At 39.7% G+C, this 23739-nt stretch overlaps 1 pseudogene; it reads left to right on the forward strand.

Annotated features, from left to right (window-relative positions):
• The first annotated feature begins 6636 nt into the window (after positions 1 to 6636).
• Positions 6637 to 19722, forward strand: LOC131348247 (uncharacterized; annotated as a pseudogene).
• The last annotated feature ends 4017 nt before the right edge of the window (positions 19723 to 23739 follow it).

The following is a 23739-nucleotide window of genomic DNA, read 5'->3' on the forward strand; positions in this document are numbered from 1 at the left end:
TCTCCATTTTAAAATCAGATTCATAGTTTAATATAAAATTAAAACAAACCATGTGACTTCATGGTAGAAACTCATTAATAAAGCAAGTAGACTTTTCTGCAGATCCTTTTAGAATAGAACAGATGTCTAGTTTATGGGAGTCCGATTGTGTTCTTAATAACGTGTTAAACATCCTCATACACTCCTTTTTAGAAATTAGACACAATGATAAATGAGGTAAATGTTTGAAATTCATAGTTGCACCACATGATCATGTTTAAGACCATGTCTGATTAATGTTAATGAGACCTGGTGGAGTTGCAGGTTTTTATATACATGTGTATGAGACAGAGGGGGCGTGGTCGAGCCCAGGAGCTGGGGGCTGGTTCTGGGTTGTATCGTAGGCTGTATGACTAAAAGATGACATACTGCTATTAGGTTAAGTTTTACCTTTAAATGACTGAACACATGGAAAACACTTTTGTCAGAGGTCTAGTGTCCTTGCGGATTTCAGCCTGAGAGTGGCGCTCTAATGTTGACTGGCAGCCTCGAGATACATACACAGAATGTTATCTTAGAATACACAACTGAATGTAATATTTATTGTGTTTGAATATTGATATAGAATATTAGAAGCTGGGGAAATATTCAGGATTTGAAAACAAAGACAATTTTCAGAACAGTAAACAAACAAACAAAAAAAACTGCTTATTTAACAAAAACAAACACAAACGTACTATTTGCAGGTATTTTTGTCAAATTATTATTATTATTTTTATTAATATTATTGTATTTTATTGATTAAGCTTTCGTGAATATTTCCCTTTATGGGATGTGGAAATTTTGTATATTCGTATTTACTTACAGCCTACTATTTACAAAAGCACGTTTAAACTACACGATTTATACTTTCACTAATTTGGTGGCGATTTTATTTTTATAAAGATTTGGCTTCCTATTAGAATTGTTTTCAGTGACTGCTTTGTTGAACTCGGGGAGCTCTTGTGTTAAAAGCTTTTTCCAACTGAAAATCATCACCAGGGACTATTACACGCGGAATGATCTGTCACTCGCCATGTTCACAGACTGACGCATTTCCTTAACTGACACACTCATATACACTTTGCTGACGCGGATTGATCTAGCCTTGTCCGGAACTACGTTCACGTAACGTAAAAACAAGCAGCAGTCTCATTTCTGCCCGTATGGCTCTCAATCAGGACGCGCTGCAGTTCCATTTTTCACCACAGCTTTACATTGGGGGAACAGGGGGGCGCTGTTGAGCTCAGGAGGACTGTGACCCCCTCTGTCCTGTTAGTACAATCATAACAGAGCCAACCTGTCTGCCGAAGCCATGCACTACATTTCAACATATCCTCCTCACTTTAAGCATTAAAATAATCTAGAAACTCCGAAAATACTTTTGGAATAATGCTGAACACATTTCGTTCGTCTTCTTTCAGCTTTTCCCTTCGGGGTCGCCACAGCGAATCATCTCTCTTCACCTATCCCTATCTTCTGCATCCTCAACACTTGCACCCACTAACTTCATATCCTCATTTATTACATCCATATACCTCCTCTTTGGCCTTCCTCTCTGCCTCCTTCCTGGCAGGCAGATGTCCAACATTTTCCTAACAATATAGTCACTCTCCCTCCTCTGAACATGTCCAAACCATCTTAACCTGGCCTCCCTAACTTTGTCCCCCAAATGTCCAACATGAGCTGTCCCTCTGATGTACTCGTTCCTAATCCTGTCCAACCTTGTCACTCCCAAAGAGAACCTCAACATCTTCAGCTCTGCTACCTCCAGCTCTGACTCCTGTCTCTTCCTCAGTGACACTGCCTCTAAACCATACAGCATGGCTGGTCTCACCACTGTCTTTGTACACCTTCCCCTTGATTCTTGCCCAAGTACTTAAACTCCAGTACCGGTATCTTTTCCTCCATAACTGTGTTTATTACAAATCACACTTTAGGTGTCCTATAGAACTGCTAGATTTGTATTATTTTTAAACCTGGAAATCGAAAACATTAACTGATGATTTAATGTACAGATTGTGTTAGTGAACTAGCAAATTCCGACAATATTTAAATTGGATTCATTTTGGATAAATCATCAGTTCAGATCGTCAGGATTTCCTGGGTATAATGTTTAAAAAATATTTTTTCAAGAAGTTTATAAACTTTTGAAAGCAAGTATTCACGTGCATGGTGAGATACTGTTAGGAGCCTTGACACATTTCATTTTATTTATTCATTCATGTCCAGTTTGTAGATGATCCTCAAAAAATACCTACATGTGTACAACAGTTATTATATATATATATATATATATATATATATATATATATATATATATATATATATATATATATATATATATATATATATATATATACATATATATATATATATATATATATATATATATATATATATATATATATATATATATATATATATATATATAGTTGAAGACAAAATTATTAGCCCCCTATAAAATCTTTTATTATTTTTCAAATAATTCCAAAGTGCTGTTTAACGGAGAGAAGATTTTTTCAGCATTTTTAAACATAATAGTTTATTTAGGAAGCTTGGAGTGTTTGTAATACAAACAGAAACAAAATTATAACCAAGAATAAAAAAAGTCTACAGGTCAAAATTATTAGCCCTCTGACATTAATAGTCAATAGTGTATCCCTTTTTTTGATAACAGCCTTTAGTCGTTTGTTGTAGTTCTCAACAAGGTTCAAGCATGTCTCCTGAGGAGTGGCAGCCCATTCCTCCTTAACGAATCTCTCAAGGTCCTCCAGATTTGTTGGTCTTCTGCCATGAACTCTGGACTTTATTGTGCCCCACAGATTTTCTATTGGATTTACGTCTGGGCTTTGTGCAGGCCAGTCAAGGACGTTCACTTTGCTCCTTTGTAGGTAGTTCTTCACCAGGACCAAGTTTTGTTGCAGACTGTCTGAGGTTGTCTCTCAAAATCTTCTCGTAGTCTTGCTTTTTCATGGTTCCTTCAACCCTGATGAGATTCCCAGTTCCAAATGCATTGGAACATCCCCACAGCATTATACTCCCACCACCATGTTTCACTGTGGGAACGGTGTTCTTTGGGTTGAATGCCTCTCCCTTCTTTCTCCAAACAGAGGCAACATCTCTATGGCCAAAGAGCTCTAGTTTTTTCTCCAGTATGCATCATTTTTCCTCAGGTTGTCCTTAACAAACTTCAGTCTAGCTTGTAGGTGTCTCTTCTTCAGAAGTGGAGTCTTTCTTGGTTGGCAACCTCGCAGTCCATTACTGTGCAAGGCTCTAGTGACTGTCTTCGATGATGCATCTATCAGAGACTTTGCTAAGTCATTCACTAGTGTCCTGGCAGTTGTTCTTGGGTCTTTAGAAACCTCTCTCACTACTTTTCTTTCCAAAGTTTTTGAAATCTTTCACTACCTGCCTCTGCCAGTCTTGTTCTCCACTGTGTGGGTCTCTTTAAACCTCTTGATAATACTTCTCACGGCAGTTCTTGACACATGAAAACGCTTTGATAAATGTGCATATCCTTTGTGAGCATGAACATTTCTTTTTTCTCAAGTCTAAACTAATTTCTTTTGTCTTTGCCATGATGATGGAACATATTATTTTGCTAGTTGTTTTGAAAGATACTAATCCTCAGCTTAAAGTGCAATTTAAAGGTTTAACTAGGTTAACTGGGTTAATTAGGCAAGTAATTGGACAACAGTGGTTTGTTTTGTAGCCAATTAAACAAATAATTCCTTAAGGGGGCTAATAATTTTGACCTTAGCAGTTTTTTTCATTTTTAAAAAATATTATTTTATTTCAGCCAAACTAAAAGAAATCAGACTTTCTCTAGAAGAAAAATATAATAGGAAATACTGTGAAAAAAATCCCTTGCTCTGTTAAACATAAGTTGGGAAACATTTGAAGAAGAATTACAATTTCACAGGGGGGCTAATAATTTTGTCTTCAACTGTATATATATATATCCCTCAAAAAAAGAAGCAAGACAATGATGAAAATTAAAAATAAATAAACCCCCAGGTTTTTTCTATAATTCTATAAATCTTTTCTTTTTTAAAACAAATTTCTGAATTCTTATTCAGCTATGTGTCAAGCTCTAATTACTCTAAATTCAAATTCAAATTTTATTTGTCACATACGAAATCATACACAGTACGACATGTAGTGAAATGCTTTTTACGACTGTCTTACATAAAAGAGGAAAGAGGAAAAAAGAAAATGTGTAACAGAAAAATGTGTAAAAGAAAATGTGTAACAAATATAATATAAAACAAATATAAAAGTGAAAAAAATATAAAAAGTATACAAGCAAAAACAATATATATATATATATATATATATATATATATATATATAGTACAATATAGTATATGTATAGTATATGTGAAAAAAAAACAATATAAATATATGTGTAGACTATAATGTACAGAAGATACAGTATATAAATATGAATATATGTAGATAAAAAGGTCTGCTAAAGTCAACATTGAAATGGTGTTGCAAAAGAGTATAGTATGTACAGTGTGCAAATGTAAGATAAATATATAAATATATTGTAGATGTGTATATGAGGCAAAATATAATGTCCAGTTTAAGAGGGAGTAAAGTGACAGTGCAGTGTGCACACAAAGATGTACAGAGAAGATGTACAGTGAGTGTTATTGTGTGTACAGAGTAGTGCAATATTTGCATGTGCAACAATCAGCTGAGGTAGAATGTTATGTTATGTTGTGTGGGGGTAAGAACAGAGAATCCAGATCCTAGGTGTACTGGTTGAGGGCCCGAATGGCCTGCGGGAAGAAGCTCCTCCTCATTCTCTCTGTGTTCGCCTTCAAGGAACGGAAACGTTTCCCTGACCTCAACAGAGAGAAGAGTCCATTGTTGGGATGGCTCTAATACCTAAACCAAGTAAGAATCGTTTATTACTCCACAATTGGAGACCTATTACTCTTATAAATAATGATGCAGAAATATTTTCACACATTTTTGCTCAAAGATTACAGTCTTGTTTAAATGTCTTTAAAAAAATTGCCAACCTGGTTTTATGCAATATTAGTAATGACATCTGTTTAATTCTAGATTTAACTAATTACAATGATCAAATAATGCATAATAGTTTAATCCTTTTTTATAGACATATATAAAGCCTTCGATGCAGTGAAGCAATTTCTTATTAAACACATAAGAATTTTTTGGTTTTGTTTATATTTTATAAATTCCATAAGACAATTATATAATAGTAAGAATAGTTGTATGAAACTTCCCCATGGCATCATCCATCAGTTTAATATTACACATGGAATCAACCAAGCTGATCCTGCAGCTCCTTTTTTATTACTGTTACTTATGCAGCTGTTAGCTATTCATAAATTTCAAGATTCCTTTAGAGTTATTAAGATTTTGGATACTGAATAAAAGTGTTCTCAATTAGCAGACATTACAGATATATTTTTAAAGGATGAACAGGAAATATAAATATATTTTCTGCCTTAAGCTTAAATGTAAAAAAAATGTATACATTTCCCTTTAAAAGACACCTATACTCAATATACTGAAATAGAAAATATCCATATTAACCATGATGTTAATTATCTTAGTATTTATATATGTATATATCAGACTCATAGAATTTATTTAAATATTAATCCTTTACTCCATTCGAGGAATTTCTCCTTCAAAGTCTAAATATTATTAACAATCTGAAGGTTTATCATGTTTATTTTATTCTGCAAACATATTAGATTTTCCAAACACAATAATTAAAAAAGTAGATTCTTAATGACCTAAATTTGTCTGAAAAATAAATCACATTATTTAAAGAAATTAATGTTAAGAAATCCCTACTCTCATGGAGTCTTAAATTTGTTCAATTTCTACTCCTCAAATATTATTTCTAAAATATCCTGGATACAACATTTCATTAAAAATAAAACTCAACTATGGTATTAAATCCCAAATATTATATTTAGTAAAGTAGGTGGTATTTAATTCCTTCTCAAGTGTAACTTTGATATAAACTTCCACTTCAGTTATCTAACTTCCACAGACAGGCTCTTGTGTGTCTTCTTTGTGTATACTTGTGAACAAGTATATTTTTCTCCCAAACAAACAATTAACATGCAACAATAAATATATCATATATTAACAGCAATACATTTGTTTTTAAATAATTGGGTTGAAATGATATTATTGTTTATTTCATTATTATATATAGTTGGTTAATGAGGGAGGTAAACTGCTTACTTATTGAAAAATTCTTGTTAGTGATACAGTACCATCAGGATGTGTGAGAATGTTGCAGGATAGGATTCCTTCCAGTGGTTAATTAAAATATAGAATTAATTTAATGGACAGAAAATGCAACAATATTCACATAAGGCATACTGTTCATGGACCTATAAGCCCTCTTGCAAATTCATTTAGAACACTAGCTTTACTAATTTAGATCAGAAATTAATCTGAATGTATATTAACAAATTCCTCTTTACCAACAAAATTTTAGAAGTGTATTTCAAACTTACACTTCTAATGTAATTAGAGCTCTCTCAGTTCTCTGTAATGAAGGTGAAAGTGAAAATAGTCTCGTGACTTACAAACTGCGCCATTACACTTCCAGCTGCAATGGACTGATAAAGGAGGAGTGCATGTGTGTGTAGACAGGGGACATTTTAAACACAGTGTTTAAACCGTAATGAGATACACATGAGGAAAAGCTTCAGCTAAAGCAGCAGATGTGTTTATATGAGGAACAGAGAAGGTAAGAGGAGTTAGCATCATGCTAAAGTACATGCTAGTTTCCAACAGGTCAATAGCCTGTTAAAATAATCTTCCAAAATGCACTAGTTTGTAATTTCTCTCTCTCTGTCTCTCTCTCTCTCTCTCTCTCTCTGTGTGTGTGTGTGTGTGTGTTTAGAATTTTATTAGTTTGCATCAACAGAAAGAGATAAAGATGGCAGTTATAAGTAAGTTATATTTCGATTAATAAATTTAGCAATGTACAGTGCATCCGGAAAGTATTCACAGTGCTTCACTTTTTCCACATTTTGTTATGTTACAGCCTTATTCCAAAATTGATTAAATTTGATTATAAATTTTAAATAATTTTCTCAAAATTCTACAAACAATGCCCCGTAATGACGACGTGAAAAAAGTTTGTTTGACATTTTTGCAAAGTTAAAAAAATCACATGTGCATAACTATTTACAGTCTTTGCAATGACACTCAAAATTGAGCTCAGGTGCATCCTGTTTCCACTGATGATTCTTGAGATGTTTCTACAACTTGATTGGTGAATTCAGTTGATTGGTCTATATGTCTAAGGTCCCACAGTTAACAGTGCATGTCAGTGCACAAACCAAGGGGCACAGATCAGGGGAAGGGTACAGAAAAATTTCTCCAATATTGAAGGTCCCAATCAGCACAGTGGCCTCCATCATCTGTAAATGGAAGAAGTTTGGAACCACCAGGACTGTTCTTAGCATTGGCCACCCGGCCAAACTGAGCGATCCAATGGTCACTCTGAAAGAGCTCTATGGTGAGAGGAGAACCTTCCAGAAAAACAACCATCTCTGCAGAGTGGCCATATGGAAGCCACTCCTCAGTAAAAGACACATGACCTGTAGGTTCATCTTCCAACAGGACAATGACCTTAAGCACAAAGCCAAAATAACAAAGGAGTAGCTACGGGAAAACTCAGTGAATGTCCTTGAGTGGCCCAGCCAGAGCCCAGACTTGAACCCGATTAAAAATCTCTGGAGAGATCTGAAAATGGCTGTGCACCAATGCTCCCCATCCAACCTGATGGACCTTGAGAGGTCCTGCAAAGAAGAATGGGAGACACTGCTAAAAAATAGGTGTGCCAAGCTTATAGCATCATACCCAAAAAGACTTGAGGCTGTAATTGGTGCCAAAGGTGCTTCAACAAAGTATTGAGCAAAGGCTGTGAATACATATGTACATGTGATTTTGTTTTCCATTTTTTATTTTTAATAAATTTGCAAAGATTGAAAAAAAAAAACTTCTTTCACATTGTCATGATGGGGTATTGTTTGTAGAATTTTGAGGAAAATAATGAATTTAATCCATTTGGAATAAGGCTGTAACAACAAATTGTGGAAAACGTAAAGCACTGTGAATATTTACCAGATGCACTGTTATCTTAAATGCAATTATCGCAATATAATCTTAAGATTATATTAATTGTCTGTGTGTGTGTGTGTGTGTGTGTGTGTGTTTTCCTACACAGATGAAATTAAACTCCTTGGTCCCAGTGGTAGAGAGGAGTATAATCGCTCTGCTGCCATTCTCTCGTGTCATCTGTCTCCTAAAATGAAAACAATACAGAACATGGAGATCCGGTGGTTTAAGGAGACAGACTGTGTTTGTGTTTATAAGAACAGAGAGGTGACAGGGGGGAGAGGTTACAGGGGCAGAGTGAGTCTGTTCACTCAGGAGCTGAAGAGAGGAAACGTCTCCTTACAGCTGAGAGACTGTACACAGTCAGATTTTGGATATTACCTGTGTCAGGTCACTGATGGAGACAGAACAGAGGAGATTACAGTACAGATGAGAGGTAAGTGTTCCTGATCTCCACACTGCATAAACTCCACATCATCATCTGTGCTTCTCATCTCAGTACATGAAACACACACTCAGTATTCAGTGTGAGGTTCAGTATATAGGCTGCTACTGTTTTTTACTCTGATACACATCTGCACAAGAGCTTAAAAGCAGTAGCTTGTACTAATATGAAGTAAATAGTGATAAATTTGTAACTTTTCTAACTTTATTGGCTCAATATTAGTTTAAACTGAAACAATAAGAGACATATTTTTACATATTTTTTACATATTTTTTAAATTTCCACAGGGGACAGGGGGACAGGGGGACATGCCCCCCCACACACACACACACTTTTCAAAATCCCATTTGTGTCCCTCCCACTTTTTACTTTTGTTTGTTATGATTTTCTTAACCGCGTGCCGTCATCTCCATGGAGGAGCAGGACCGAGCAGGACTCTGAGAGTCTGTCTTTGTCAATGCACGTGTCCGCATCCAGGAAGGTCACGTACACACTTTAACACTCTCTCACTGAAAGATGTAATGAACAGGTATAATGAACAGGTATCGCGGTTGCGGCACAGTCAGCAATGAAACGCCAGAAGCAGCAACAGATGACTTTAATGTCATCATGGATGAAAAGAAAGAAAGGAGATGTGAGTTGGCTGATTCAGTAAATTAGTTATGATCATATTGAGTCTAACATTAAACTAGGATCCAGAGTCTGCTTGTCATACATTGCTGAAAGAAAATGCATGGTTTAAGGTGAACTTGTTTTCATGCTACACAAAATGTTCATGAAAATATGAATATCCTGACCTGAGCTAATTTACTGAATCAACCAAGTCACATCTCCAGATTTCTTTTCATCCATGATGACATTAAAGTCATCTGTTGCTGCTTCTGGCATTTCATCGCTGACTGTGCGTAGGTTTGTGGGTAGATGCGTCAATGACAGATGTCCTGTGCAACAAGTAATTTATTTTGCATTTTCAGCTACATTTAGTTTAAAATAAAAGTTTGTTTAACAGTGGAGTTTGAGTCTTACATTATTTATATTGTATTCACACACAAAACATTAATGGTAAACATTTTTGACTTTATTAAATTATTCTCTTGGTGATCGGCCCCTATTAAACAATAAAGAAATTAAGACTTCTTTTCTATATAAACAGTTTAGTAGCCTACTATTCTTTTTGACAGAATGTATCATTATAATCAACTTAATTATTTCCCGTATTTTGTATAACCATAGTGCCTAAATGTATGTAAATGCAGGAAATGGGATTCAAATCAAAAACATTTTCCCCCATTTTGTGCCCCCCCCACTTCTCGAACCAAAGTTACACCCTTGCAGTAAGGTACAAACCTGGAGAACACAAACTGCATTGTCCTTGGAACTGTGTTGAAGATGAAATGAGAAGCTGCTGCTCAAGTGAAGGACTCACACTACAGTGTAGACTCTCATCTTTCATTAGTCGTGTTTACACACAAAGATTTTTACCAGTCTGAATGAATTCAGCCAGACTGCAGATTCCTAATGAACTATTTCTATGTGTCCTAAAATGGACTATTTTCATTTATATACATGTTACATGTGATCTGATCCAAAGCTATCTTGGTGCTAGGAGCTCTAGGCTAGTGCTTCTGAATGATTAAATCATTTATCACCATATTTTAAAATGGAAAGTCACTATCAGGGAAGAATACCATGTGATTGTATCTCTGCTAAGATTTTCTGTGTTTTGACCTTTGCCTGTCCGACCTTTCTGCCTATGCTTAGCATTGCTCTTTGCTCTTCGTGTTTGATCTCGCCTGTTTGCAGAAACCTGAGGACTCTGCCTTCTGTTTTTGTGTTTCGGTTTTGTTTGCCTTCACTAGTGTGTTTTCCGGTTTTGACCCACGTTATTGACTACAGTTCTGTCTACTGTTTGCCTAATAAACCGCCCATGAATTCTACACCTAACGCCTCCAGCGCGTCTTTACAGGATACTTCGTCTGATATGAATCCAGCGGAATTACAGGCAATGATATTGCACCAAGGCGGCATTATTTGTGCTTTCCAGGACCAAATCAAAGCACTGGAAGCTTCCAATGTGCAGCTCCAACAACAGCTACAACAAGCCACTCCTCCTCCTGTTCTCGCTCTGCGCACAGTTTCTCCTCAAATGGTGCTACCGGAAAAGTTTGACAGCTCAGCTGATCGCTGTCATGGATTTATCCGTCAGTGTGGGAATTTTTTTTCCCACAGGCCTGAACTTTACCACGACGATAGCACCAAATGTGCATTTATTCTGTCACTTCTCACAGGGATAGACTGGGCTTTGGCTGTATGGGATTCGGATCCCCAGATAAAGACATCTGCTGATTACTTCGTGGGACAGATTCATAATGTTTTAGAAGAGAGAGAGGGGGGGGGAGGGCTGGTTCGTTGGTCACGACACTGTATACATATCTGTTTCCACCACGATAAGCGGGTGCCCTGCCTCGATACATCAGAGGAAGAGCCTACCCACAATGCATCTGTCAAGCTACCCAAGGAGTATGAGGATCTGTGAGAAGTGGGCAGCAAAGAAAAGGCCACTCATTTTCCTCCACATCACCCTTGGGACTACTCCATAGAGCTACTACCAAATGCCATGCCTCCCAAAAGTCATGTTTACGCCCTTTCTTTACCTGAATACCAAGCCATGGAGGAATACATCAAGGAGTCCCTGGCCTTGGGATTCATATGCCCCTTGACCTCCTCTGCCACAGCTGGGTTCTTTTTTGTGAAAAAAGGATGGGGGAGTCTGTCCATGTATAGACTATTGAGGTCTCAATGCGCTCACAGTTCACTACCCCTACCCTCTACCCCTGGTGCCGGCAGCACTAGAGCAGCTAAAGGGAGCAAAAATCTTTTCCAAACTGGATTTACGGAGCACATACAATCTTATCAGATTTCGGGAGGCCTTCCACGGCCTTCCACACCACCCGTGGACACTACAAATACCTCGTCATGCCCTATGGGCTCCAGCGGTCTTCCAATCCTTGGTCAACAAACAATTCAAGGACATTCTGAACCAGTATGTAATAGCGTACATAAACAATATTCTCATTTACTCTGCCACGCTTGAGGACCACGTGAGTCATGAATGTACTGTTCTTACCCGCCTGCTACAGAATCACCTCTATGTGAAACTGCAAAAATGTGAATTCCATCGTACTACCATAACATTTTTGGGATACGTACTTTCTCCTATGGGAGTAGAAATGGACCAGTCTAAGTCCAGGTGGTCACCAACTGGCCGGAGCCAACCAGTTAAGGAGCTACAGCATTTCCTTGGATTCGCTAACTTCTATCGATGTTTCATTCAGAACTACAGCACGATTGTGGGGTCCCTAACTTCCTTGTTAAAAAGAAAACCTAAGAAACTGCCTTGGTCAGAGCCAGCTTGAGAAGCATTCAATAAACTAAAGAACAGTTTCATCACAGTTCCCATCTTACGTCACCCTGATCCTGAAACACCCTCCATTGTTGAGCTGGACGCCTCCAGCTGCAGGATTGGAGTTGTCCTGCCCCAACGGCAGCTTGACTTTGGGAAAGTGCACCTGTGCGCTTACTTCTCCTGAAAGCTCACTACAGCGGAGGCTAACTATGATGTTGGTAACCATGAGTTACTGTCCATAAAGGCAGCTTTGGAGGAGTGGCATCACTGGCTCGAATGGGGCGTGACATCTATTCGTGGTTCTCACCGATCACTGTGACCTCGAGTACCTACGTGGGGCTAAACGCCTCAACATGCCAAGCTCGCTGGGCCCTTTTCTTCAGGAGGTTTAACTTTTCTGTCACGTACCGTCCCTGGTCCAAGAATGGCAAGGACGACGCCCTTTCTCGACAGCTGGAGTCCAAAAGCCCCCAACTCCATTCTGACCCCATCCTCCCACCCTCTCTCATCTTAGCACCCATCCAGTGGAACATAATAGACAAGATCCAGCAAGCCCACTTGGAGGAAGCTCCCCCTGCCTCCTGCCCACCTTCCAACAATGGATTCATGACTCACCCAGTAGTGACCACCCAGGGATTTGTCGTACCATTCAGCTGGCTCATTCTGGTGGCCTTCGCTATGTCACGATGTCCTCAATTATGTCAGCTCTTGCTCTACATGCGCCCAATCACGCACCAGCCGTCAACTCCCAGAGGGGCTCCTCAAACCGCTACCTATTCCACGTCACCCCTGGTCTCATATCTCCACTGACTTCCTGACTGACCTCCCAGACTCCCAAGGGTTTATCACGGTCCTGGTTATTATCGACCGTTTTTCTAAGGGTTGTAAACTTATCCCTCTCAAAGGAATACCTACTGCCTGGGAAATGGCCATCACATTGTTCCAGCAAGTTTTTTGCCATTATGGATTACCGGAGGACATTGTATCAGACTGGGGCTCTCAGTTCACGTCTTGAGTTTGGCGGGCGTTCTTTTCTCAATTAGGAATTAATGTGAGCTTGAGATCAGGATATCATCCGCAATCCAGTGGCCAGGCTGAACGTCTCAACCAAGAGATTGGGAGGTTTCTGTGCTCCTACTACAGTTGCAAACAACATCATTGGAGCAAGTTCCTCCCCTGGGCCAAAACTCCCTCACACACTCCCCTACCGGTCTCATGCCTTGAGTGTGTCTTGGGCTACCAACCTCCCCTATTTCCATGGTCAGGAGAACCCTCGGATGCTCCCACAGTGGACGAGTGGTCAAGGCATAGTCAGGAAGTGTTTGATTAGATGGGGAAGATTCTGACAACGTACAGAATCTCCCCCATCTTCCATGTCTCTCTCCTCAAGCCTGCCCATGCACCTAGATCACGCCGCTCGGCCCTGTGTGAGCCACCACCTCCACTCGATGTCGATGGGTCCTCGGCCTACAGAGTACACACCCTCCTGAATTCCCGGCGGTTAAGAAACCGCCTACAATACCTAGTAGACTGGGAGGGCTATGGCCCAGAGGAACGCTCTTGGGTCGAAGCCTCAGACATCCTTGACCCCTCCTTAACTGAGGAGTTCCATCTAGCGCACCCCAACAGGCCCGCCCCCCGGCCCCGGGGCATGCCATGGCGTAGAACACCAGAAGGTGTTCCTAGAAGGGGGGCTCTGTCACATCCCATCGGGAATCTGAACTTCAAAAAGAACCCTCCACTGAATTATAATTAATCACGTGACTTTCTTCCAGTTCCCACAGACATTTAAACCGCATGCACACTCTGGTCCAATGCAAAGTATCGCCCCCATTGAGACATACAGAGCAATTGTATCTCTTCTAAGATTTTCTGTGTTTTGACCTGTTTGACGCCTATCATTTCTCTTTGCTTTTCATGTTTGATCTCACCTATTTGCCTGACTCTGCCTTTTGGTTTTGTGTTTCGGTTTTGGTTGCCTTCGCTAGTGTGTTTTCCGGTTTTGACCCACATTTTGTTTATTGACTACGATTCTATTGTCTATTGTTTGCCTAATAAACCGCTCATGGATTCTACACCTAACACCTCCAGCGCATCTTTATGATGACTTTAGATAACACTAGCAGTAGCTTGGTAAGGTTAACCAGTCACTACTTTTTAAATGAACTGCACTGACAGAATGAGTGGAGAATAAGAGCAGTTCTCCATTCAGATATGTAACTTACTGCAGCTCTCAGAGTTCCAGGAAAATTATATTCTTGATGCTGCATAAATAATATATTTATTGTGCAGATGTAATAGATTAGACTGTGCTGTGTGCAATAGCACATAGATATATGAGCATCATAAGCATAGTGTAGTGAACTCAACAGACTGTGATCACTGGCAGAACATTCATCATGCTGTTGTCTAGTTTATCATTTAGTGTTGTACAGACACAGAAATCTGATCTACACACTGATACTGAGAGCTAAAAAGCTGAATGTATAGCAGTAAGAAGCAAAGCAACACACAAAGCTAGGTAATAATGGGCTGCTAGTTTGTTGTTTAGACTGTGTGCTGTGTTTGAATGAGTGTAGTCAGAATGAGCAGAATTATACTGCAACATTGGTGATCAGACTGCTCTAGAATGAGGCAGAGTCACAGTGTGAGCTGACCAGATAATGCTAGAAACTGTGATAGTCACATTTATGAGCAAAGAAACTCCAATATTTTATCCCCAAATATTTTATCCCCAAACAGACTATCACAAATCTTCTTGAAGGTGGGTCCAAATGCAAAAATACTTTTCATTTCATTTACAATGTTGAACTATATACAAACAAGAACTGGAAACAAAGAAATCAAACATGAACATACTAAATTACATAAAACTAGAGCATGATTCAGGCCAGAAAATCACAAATTTCAAACAGATGCTAGAAAAAAAGGAACTGAGAGAAAGCAGAAATTAAACAATGTGACTAATTACTAAACACAAAAAAGGTGAGCACACTGAACACCGGAAATGAAACCTACAACTGAAGAAGACTTAGATTCAGACATGCTGGATTGTCCTCTGGTGCTCTGTCAGGGATGTGTCCTAAATATCCGTGACACAGACAGATGAGACAAAGACTAAGCTGTAGCAGAATGATAAAAAGAGGAAAGTGTGAAGTGAAAAGAAAACTGCTCATGATCCAAATCAAAGCAGCTCTTCTGTGAAACATGGAGACATGGACATTTATGGAAGACAGTAGAACTTGTCTTTATTTTTCCATGATACAGATAGAAATGTGATTAAAATATGGTGATGCTCAGCATTTTCACTTCATATGGAGTGTTTTATGCAATAGCTGATCACAGATCTGTGTTACTGCGTTTTCTCCTCATGATGAATTTCATTACTTAAATATAAACTATTTGTAATGATTGTTTAGCAGCTGTTCTGACTGTAAATCATTTTCACTGTGTTTGATCTGACTTTACATTTCTTTCTGTTGTTTCCCACAGTACAAAGGCAAATGGTAAGTACATAACCTCAACTTCACACTAATGGTAAAGGCTGATATTTTATAAACTTATCACATATATTACATTTTAATCCAGGAATCAAACAGAAACATAAAAAGCATTTTCAGATCATGTTTACGTGAAGGAGTCTGATCAGTAAGTGAGATTCCACTTCCATCAGTCAGCTTCTTTCCCACAGTGCACCTGTGTAACCTCAATGCAGTGTGCTTTAGCTCTTCATTTGAACATTCCATCTGGTAAGGTAGGATTCTGACTTTGGCATACTATTTGTTTAACTTGGTTGGTTCTGGAGTTATTTGAACTGTGTTATATTGTATAGCTTGTTGATCCTTTAGTGTTGGTCTATGTTGTCTCAGGTGATTAATCAAGAGTAGTTTCAGTGTGAATTGTGGGCAGGGCTTACTAATTTATATTGAAGGCTCTCCACTAGGCGGTTTGCATGTAGCCTGGTCAAGACCTGTTAATAGTAAGTGTCTACTATCATGCTTTCTTGTCGTGTTATATTTTTAACTCACACTTAACCTCACTTTCACCAAACCACAGACATGTGCCTCAAACCCATCTCTGTTCTTACCTCTTACAGACACAGGCATTATTACCCACGAAGCAAAGGTCATGTTTCCAGCAATCTCAGCTACCCTTCCCTGTTGTCTCAGTCTCAAACAGTGGTGGTAGATGGGCTCTGGAACTGCCAGTCTGCTGTAAGGAAGGCTGATTTCATCTCAGCTTTATCTTCCCACTATTCCTTTGATTTTCTGGCACTAACCGAGACCTGGATATCACCACAAAACACTGCTACACCGACTGCTCTGTCCTCTGCCTATGTTTTCTCTCACTCACCACGAGATTCAGGCAGAGGTGGTGGCACAGGTCTGCTGTTGTCCCGGAGATGGTGTTTCACACCTCTCCCTTTGTCTCATCTAGCCATCTCTTCTTTTGAATTCCATACAGTTTCATTTACATCTCCAATCAACCTCTCCATCATTGTCATCCACCGTCCTCCTGGTCCCCTTGGAGACTTCATGGAAGAAATGGACACACTCCTCAGCGCCTTCCCTTCTGACAGCACAGACATGACTGCTACCCCACTTCACATCTCAGATCATCACTTGGTATCCTTCACTATCATTCTCCCTGTCCTACCCAAATGTAACTCCCAGCATCCCTCTCTCATCTGCCGGAATCTTCACTCTATCTCTCCTTCCTCTGTAGCTTCCTGCACTCTTTCATCTTTTCCTGACTATGACTCATTTTCCTCCCTACCCCTAGACTCAGCTACAGACACTATTCTCTCCTCTCTTTCATCAACCATGGACCTTCTCTGCCCTTTATCCACTAAACACAGGAAGACTTCTTGTCTTGCTCCTTGGCTGTCAGATATGCTTCACAACAATCAGAGAGAACTACGAACAGCTGAGAGGAAGTGGAAGAAATCTCGACTGGACGCAGATCTCACCTCTTATTGTACGCTTCTGTCCAGATTCTCTTCGGACGTGACTTCTGCCAAGACTTCCTTCTACAAGAAAAAGCTTGAAGCTTCTGCACAAGATCCCCGAAAGCTCCACAACATCTTCCCTGCACTACTCAACCCTCCGACTCCACCTGCTCCATCCTCCCTGACCGCTGAAGATTTTGCCACTTTTTACACAGAGAAGATTGAGAAGATCTGCCAGACATTCACATCCACCCCAACTTAATCTACATTACACAGTCAGGACTCAGCTACTCCTTCACTAAAGCATCTCTCAACCATAGCAGCAGAAGAGGTTTTGCAGATCATTCACTCCTGCAATCCCACCACCTGCCCACTGGATCCAATCCCTTCCACTATCCTGCCCTTCATCACCACAGTCATCAATGGATCCATAGCATCAGGACAGGTACCAACTGCCTTTAAGCAAGCAAGGGTTATGCCTATACTGAAGAAACCTGCTTTGGATCCCTCTGACATCAATAATTACAGACTGGTATCACTTCTCTCCTTTCTTTCAAAAATTCTCAAACGAATTGTTTATAATCAGTGGTCTGACTATCTCTTGCAGAATAACCTCCATGATCCCAACCAGTCTGGCTTCAAAGCAGCACATTCCACATAGACTGCCCTTTTGGCGGTCACTGAGAAACTACATGCTGCTAGATCAGCCAAGCTGGCATCAGTCCTCATCCTCCTCAACCTTTCTGCAGCATTTGACACAGTTAACCACAAGACTCTCTTGTCCACCCTCAGGAGTCTTTGAATTTGTGGAACAGCATGGGAATGGTTAGCTTCCTACCTGGATGGTTGCTCATATCAGGTAACATGGAAGGGATTGACATCTGCCCCACGCATACTCTCTACTTGGTCCTCTCCTTTTCTCCCTCTACACCCGCACTCTTGGTAAAGTTATATCCTCACATGGCTTTTCATACCACTGCTATGCTGATGATACCCAACTTATCTTCTCCTTCCCTCCCTTAGATACCACAGCTTCTGCCCGGATCTCAGCGTGTCTGGCAGACATTTCATCTTGGATGACAGCTCATCATCTGAAACTTAATCTCAGCAAAACTGAACTGCTGGTCATACCAGGTGATTCATCCCCAGCCCAGGATCTTGCATTATCTCTGAACAACTCAATGATCTCCCCTTCAGCCACTGCTCGCAACCTTGGGGTAACCATGGACAATCAACCTTTTCCTCCCATGTTGCCAATGTGACACACTCATGTCGGTTTCTTCTGTACAACATTAGAAGGATTCAACCATTCCTATCCACACAGGCTACTCAGGTGCTTGTTCAGTCTCTGGTTATTTCGAGACTGGACTACTGCAACTCTTTACTGGCAGGTCTTCCTCTGAATGCAATTCGTCCACTGCAAATGATCCAATGCATCTGCACGGCTTGTTTTCAACATGCCTAAGTTCTCCCACACCACACCACTGCTGGGTTCCCTCCACTGGCTTCTGGTAGCTGCACGCATCAGATTCAAAGCACTGATGCTTGCCTACAAAGCCAAGAATGGACCAGCACCATCTTACCTCAAAGATCTTATTACTCCTCGCACTGCACCTCGCTCCCTCCAATCCACTAGCACTGCCCAAGTGGTCCCACCATCTCTCAGGACAAAAGGTAGGTATTCATCTAAACTCTTCTCTGTTCTAGCACCGAGGTGGTGGAATGAACTTCCCCTAGATGTCCGTACAGCAGAGTCTCTGACTATCTTCAAACGACGTCTTAAGACCTACCTTTTCCTGAAGCACTTAAACTAGCTCTTGTCTTTCCCTGTTTATGTATTGTTAAATGTTTAATTAAAAAATAAATAAATAAATAAATAAATAAATAAATAAATAAATAAAAATAAAAAACCCAGCAATTTTAGGCTAATGGTATCCTATGTCTGTAACCTATTGAACCAGTGATAATGTTTTCAATGATAGAGACTTAAAGCATTTTTGTATGTAGCTCTGTATAAGAGGTCTGAGCCCTTGCCACTATGGGACCACTGAGACAGGGACAATTGAGATGATGTGTTGTCTAATAATAAATAGTAGCCCTGTTCAGACTCAACCAAAAATCAGTTGCAGCTAGTGAAATGGTATCCAGATCCCCCTCAACCCTTACTGCTGATCACTTGCCACTGCACGGTCAAGCTAAGAGAGCAGTCTGAGAGAAAAAGGCCCCAAAACTCAGGGTCCAATCCTAAAAGACATTGTTGTCTCACTTCCATTGGCATACTGCTACACTCAGGATATAAACTCAGGTTATAACAGGCAGCCGATAGCAGTGACCAAAACACGTGGGACATTTTCTGTGAACATCCACGAAATGCATAAGGTCAGAGCAAGCAGAGCACACAACCATAGTCTTAATAATAACGCGCTAAAACCCCTGGCCAACCAATGTGATAAACAGTGCTAAATAGGGATGTTTAGCTAATGCCGAGTTCATACTGCATGATTTTCAAAGTCGTCGGATCACCGTTGTTTTCACACTGCACGACTATCTAGGGGAGCATTCAGTTGCTGCTGTGTTCACATTGCACAATGTATTGGTAACAGGAGGTTACACACTGCATGACTTCACAATTCAGTATGGGAGGAGATCTAAATGATGAGGCATGAATGTTCTCCACATATACAAGGTTCTATAATTATACATGCTGTGTTATGGCCAGAGTAATAGTTCTTTTCTGCATTTTAAAATTTATTTTTAAACTCATGCACAACACATTTACACTTTATTTATCACAGAGAGAGAAGCAATCTGGAGCTCCAGAGAAGAGGACAGATGAGAAAGGTGAAAATTATTTTAACAATAATTTAATTTTGTATTTTATTTAGAATTTAATTTTGTAGTTACACGTTAATGTACCACTGAGCATCATGAGCATACTCCCTTTACTAATACCCTGCACACAGCCTGTGTTCTCTGCACTGTGAAAGTGGCCCTCATTGACCTTGAATCTAGGTGCATGCCTAGAAAACAGACTGGCTGGTGACTGACTGGCAAGGGACTGGCAGCTTTTCCACAGATTTACTCTCAATGTTAAGGCTGTGATATGTTCCAGTTGGTCCTGTGTGTTGCTCCTGTTGAGGCATCTAGATAGGGCAGAATCGAAAGACCAACCCGCTGCAATGGTTACAGGCCTGTCTCAATACAACATGTGAATACACATGTCGAGAGAGTGACAGACTGAAGGGAGGGACTAAGAGGTGTCAGCTGATGTGACCATCTGTGGGACTGTTCCTGCATGTGCTGCCGTGAGGCTGTATGATATGCAGCCAACCAGTGTGCTACATGATCTGAATAACCTCTCCTGTGCTAAAGGTGCTGAAGCAATTGATGAAGGCTATTGTGGCATGTCTTCGGTAACCTAGATTCTACGAGCCATACCAGACGTCTTTTGAACAGCCCAAGGGCTTTTCCTCTAGAAAAGTCGATTGATCCTAAAGTCTGCAGGGAAGCATAAAGCAGCTCTGATGCTGTGTCATCCAAGGGGTCCTTGGTCATAGAAGCATGAAGTGCCAGCATCAAGTGGGATAAGGAATTCCTCACCTGGCTCAACCCTGAAATTGTATTATAATCCCTGACCAACAGATCATCTGTATGTCTTCATTCTGTTTTGGGACATCAGAGATTTTGTTTTAGGGCATCATCAGGTGAAACTATCAAGCATGATATGCATGTCTCTACTGGAGTCATGTTACCCAGACCCATATCTTTTGTGTCAGCCATCGCTACATGCATATCTGCCACTCAGTCTTGTCTAGCTGTTTGAGCTGAATGAAAGGCAGAAGCTACTACATCTGTAATGTCAGGGCAAATCGACAACGAAAAGTCCTCTGGATGAGAGACTGATCGATGCAGAAGGTTTGAAGGACCTGAAACTGGAGAAGCTGAGTGTAGTGATACTGCTACACTCAGGACAAGGATCTGTTATAATTTCCATGAGGCAGCCGATACCGGTGACCGAAACACGTAGGACATTGGGTGTGAACATCCATCAAATGCATAAGGTCAGAGCAAGTAGAGCACACAGCCATAGTCTTAATAATAATGCGCTTAAACCCCTGGCCAGCCAATGTGATAAACAGTGCTAAATAGGGATGTTTAGCTAATGCCGAGTTCATACTGCATGGTTTTCAAAGTCGTTGTATCACCGTTGTTTTCACACTGCACGACTATCTAGGGGAGCATTCAGTTGCTGCTGTGTTCACGTTGCACAATGTATCGGCAACAGGAGGTTACACACTGCATGACTTCACAATTGGAGCAATTGCTGACAACTCTGTCTGGTCTGCAAACTATGTTTCACAACCAAACACACGTGAGAAATGATAATGAAATAACGCAAAATCACACGTGACAGTTCTCGCATGAGACTGGAAATGATTCAAGATTCAAGAAGCTTTATTGTCATTTCAACCACATATAGCTGATGCAGTACATAGTGAAATGAAACAACGTTTCTCCAGGACCTGGTTCTACATAAACATACAACATAAAGATCAAACACAAGAACAACACAAAGCTAGGACCGAAAGTTCATCCCAGCCACATAAAGTGTAAAGTGTAATGGAATCCCACAAGAAGTTCGCTATCCAAATGGTCTAAGCACTGATTTATAGCAAAAGGGTGAAAAAGAAAAAACGATTATGGAGGAGGAAATTATGGTTACGATTATGGAGGAGACGTGCAATCTGCAAATGAATAATTTTCCATTACCGCATTGCAATAATTGTAAAGCTTATTTATTCTGATATAACTTTATTTAATACCTTTTTGTCTGATAAAAACATATAAACTCTATTAAACTATAATATTGTGCTCCAACTGAAGCCATGCTTACTGATATTGTGGTCTATAACTCCACTTTGAACTTTCCACTGTCCTGATCTCGCTCTCACATTGGCTGTAGGTCATCACCGAGGTATTTTTCAGTCAGAACTCCTTTCACACTGCAGGAGTTTGAGTTGCCGACAGGTCCAAATATTTAGCATGCCAAATATTTCACGGGCATTGGCGACACATTGGCAATTCTCTCAGATTGCGTATTTGATCATTCACACTGTGCGATTGTCGCATGCACAAGCTCCGATTTTCCTTGGATTTCGGGCATTTTGGATAATTTCACAAAAGCTGTCGGTGACTGGAAATCAGGGCTAAAATAGTGCAGTGTGAACTGGCATTAGTCAGCTATATATCCGTCGGAACACAGTAGTAGCAAAAAGCTAAAGCCAGCCCAAACCACTTTGCACACTCGAACAAGATCTCTTCGTGAGAATGACAAAGAGGCAGACCGTGATGTAAACGGAAGCTTATATGGGCTCCTATATGCCATTGGCCAGGGTAACATGTGAATGAATCAATATGAGGTTCTTGTGTGCGCATGACCTCCTTCACCATGTTTAACCGTCTCTGTTGGTCTGGAAATATGAAGTAGGACTCAAGGCAGTGCTCAGGCCAAAAAAGACACAAATTTCAAACAGACACTAGACAAAGAAACTGAGAAAAACCGGAACAGGGTGATTAATTACTAAAAACAAAACAGGTGAGCACATTGAACACTGGAAATGAAACCTTCAACTGAAGAAAATTGAAACATGCTGGATTGCCATCTGGTGGTCAAGCAGTGAAATGTCCTTCAATGACTAAAAACTGAAAGAAAACTGCTCATGATCCAAATCAAAGCAGCTCTTCTGTGAAACATGGAGACATGGACATTTATGGAAGACAGTAGAACTTGTCTTTATTTTTCCCTGATACAGATAGAAATGTGATTAAAATATGGTGATGCTCAGGATTTTCACTTCATATGGAGTGTTTTATTCAACAGCTGATCACAGATCTGTGTTACTGCACTGAGAAAAAACACCTCATGATGTATTTCATTATTTATATATAAACTCTTTATAATGATTCACTATCTGTTGCTATATTTTATTAAAAATTATTAAAATTGTAGCTAAAGATTTTTGTACTGAAAGCACAGAGTGAAGATTGTTTATCAGCTGTTCTGACTGTAAATCATAAGTTTTTCTCATTGTATTTTACCTAACATTACATTTCTCTCTGTTGTTTTGTACAGTACACATGCGAATGGTAAGTAAATAACCTCCGGTAAAGGAACATAAAAAGCATTTTCAGATCATGTTTACGTGAAGGAGTCTGATCAGTAAGCTAGCTTCCATTTCCATCAGTCAGCTTCTTTCCCACAATGCACCTGTGTGTAACCTCACTGCAGTGCAATAATGTAGACAGAGACCTTTACCATGTCGAGTAACAGACACAACAAGCACACAGTATATAACACACACCACTGACAGACTCCATCACAATCTTACACAGAATCAGGATTCCTCATGAGGGAATAGTTCATAAGGTGTGACTAATAACTGTGTTTTTCCTGAAATGAAAAGTAACATAACATTTACTGACACTTCACAATAAACAACAAAAAAGCAAATAAAAAATACATTTATTGGAAAATAGTATTTTCCAATAAATCACAAGAAATTTCTCTTCCTTAAGGGTAACTAGCGGTATATTAGCACAATGCTACATGATACAGATTTACTGTGTGTGATGACTGATTGTTGTCTAGTTTTCCTCTTTTTTATTAAGACACACATCAGCTGTGTTTTAACCAGAGTAACAGTTACTTTCACATTTTCACATGGAACAATTCACATTTGTAATCATGCATAAAATCTTCACACTGTTTTATTTACGTTCACAGGA

Source organism: Hemibagrus wyckioides, linkage group LG28 (assembly GCF_019097595.1).
Source record: "Hemibagrus wyckioides isolate EC202008001 linkage group LG28, SWU_Hwy_1.0, whole genome shotgun sequence".
Lineage (NCBI taxonomy): Eukaryota > Metazoa > Chordata > Actinopteri > Siluriformes > Bagridae > Hemibagrus > Hemibagrus wyckioides.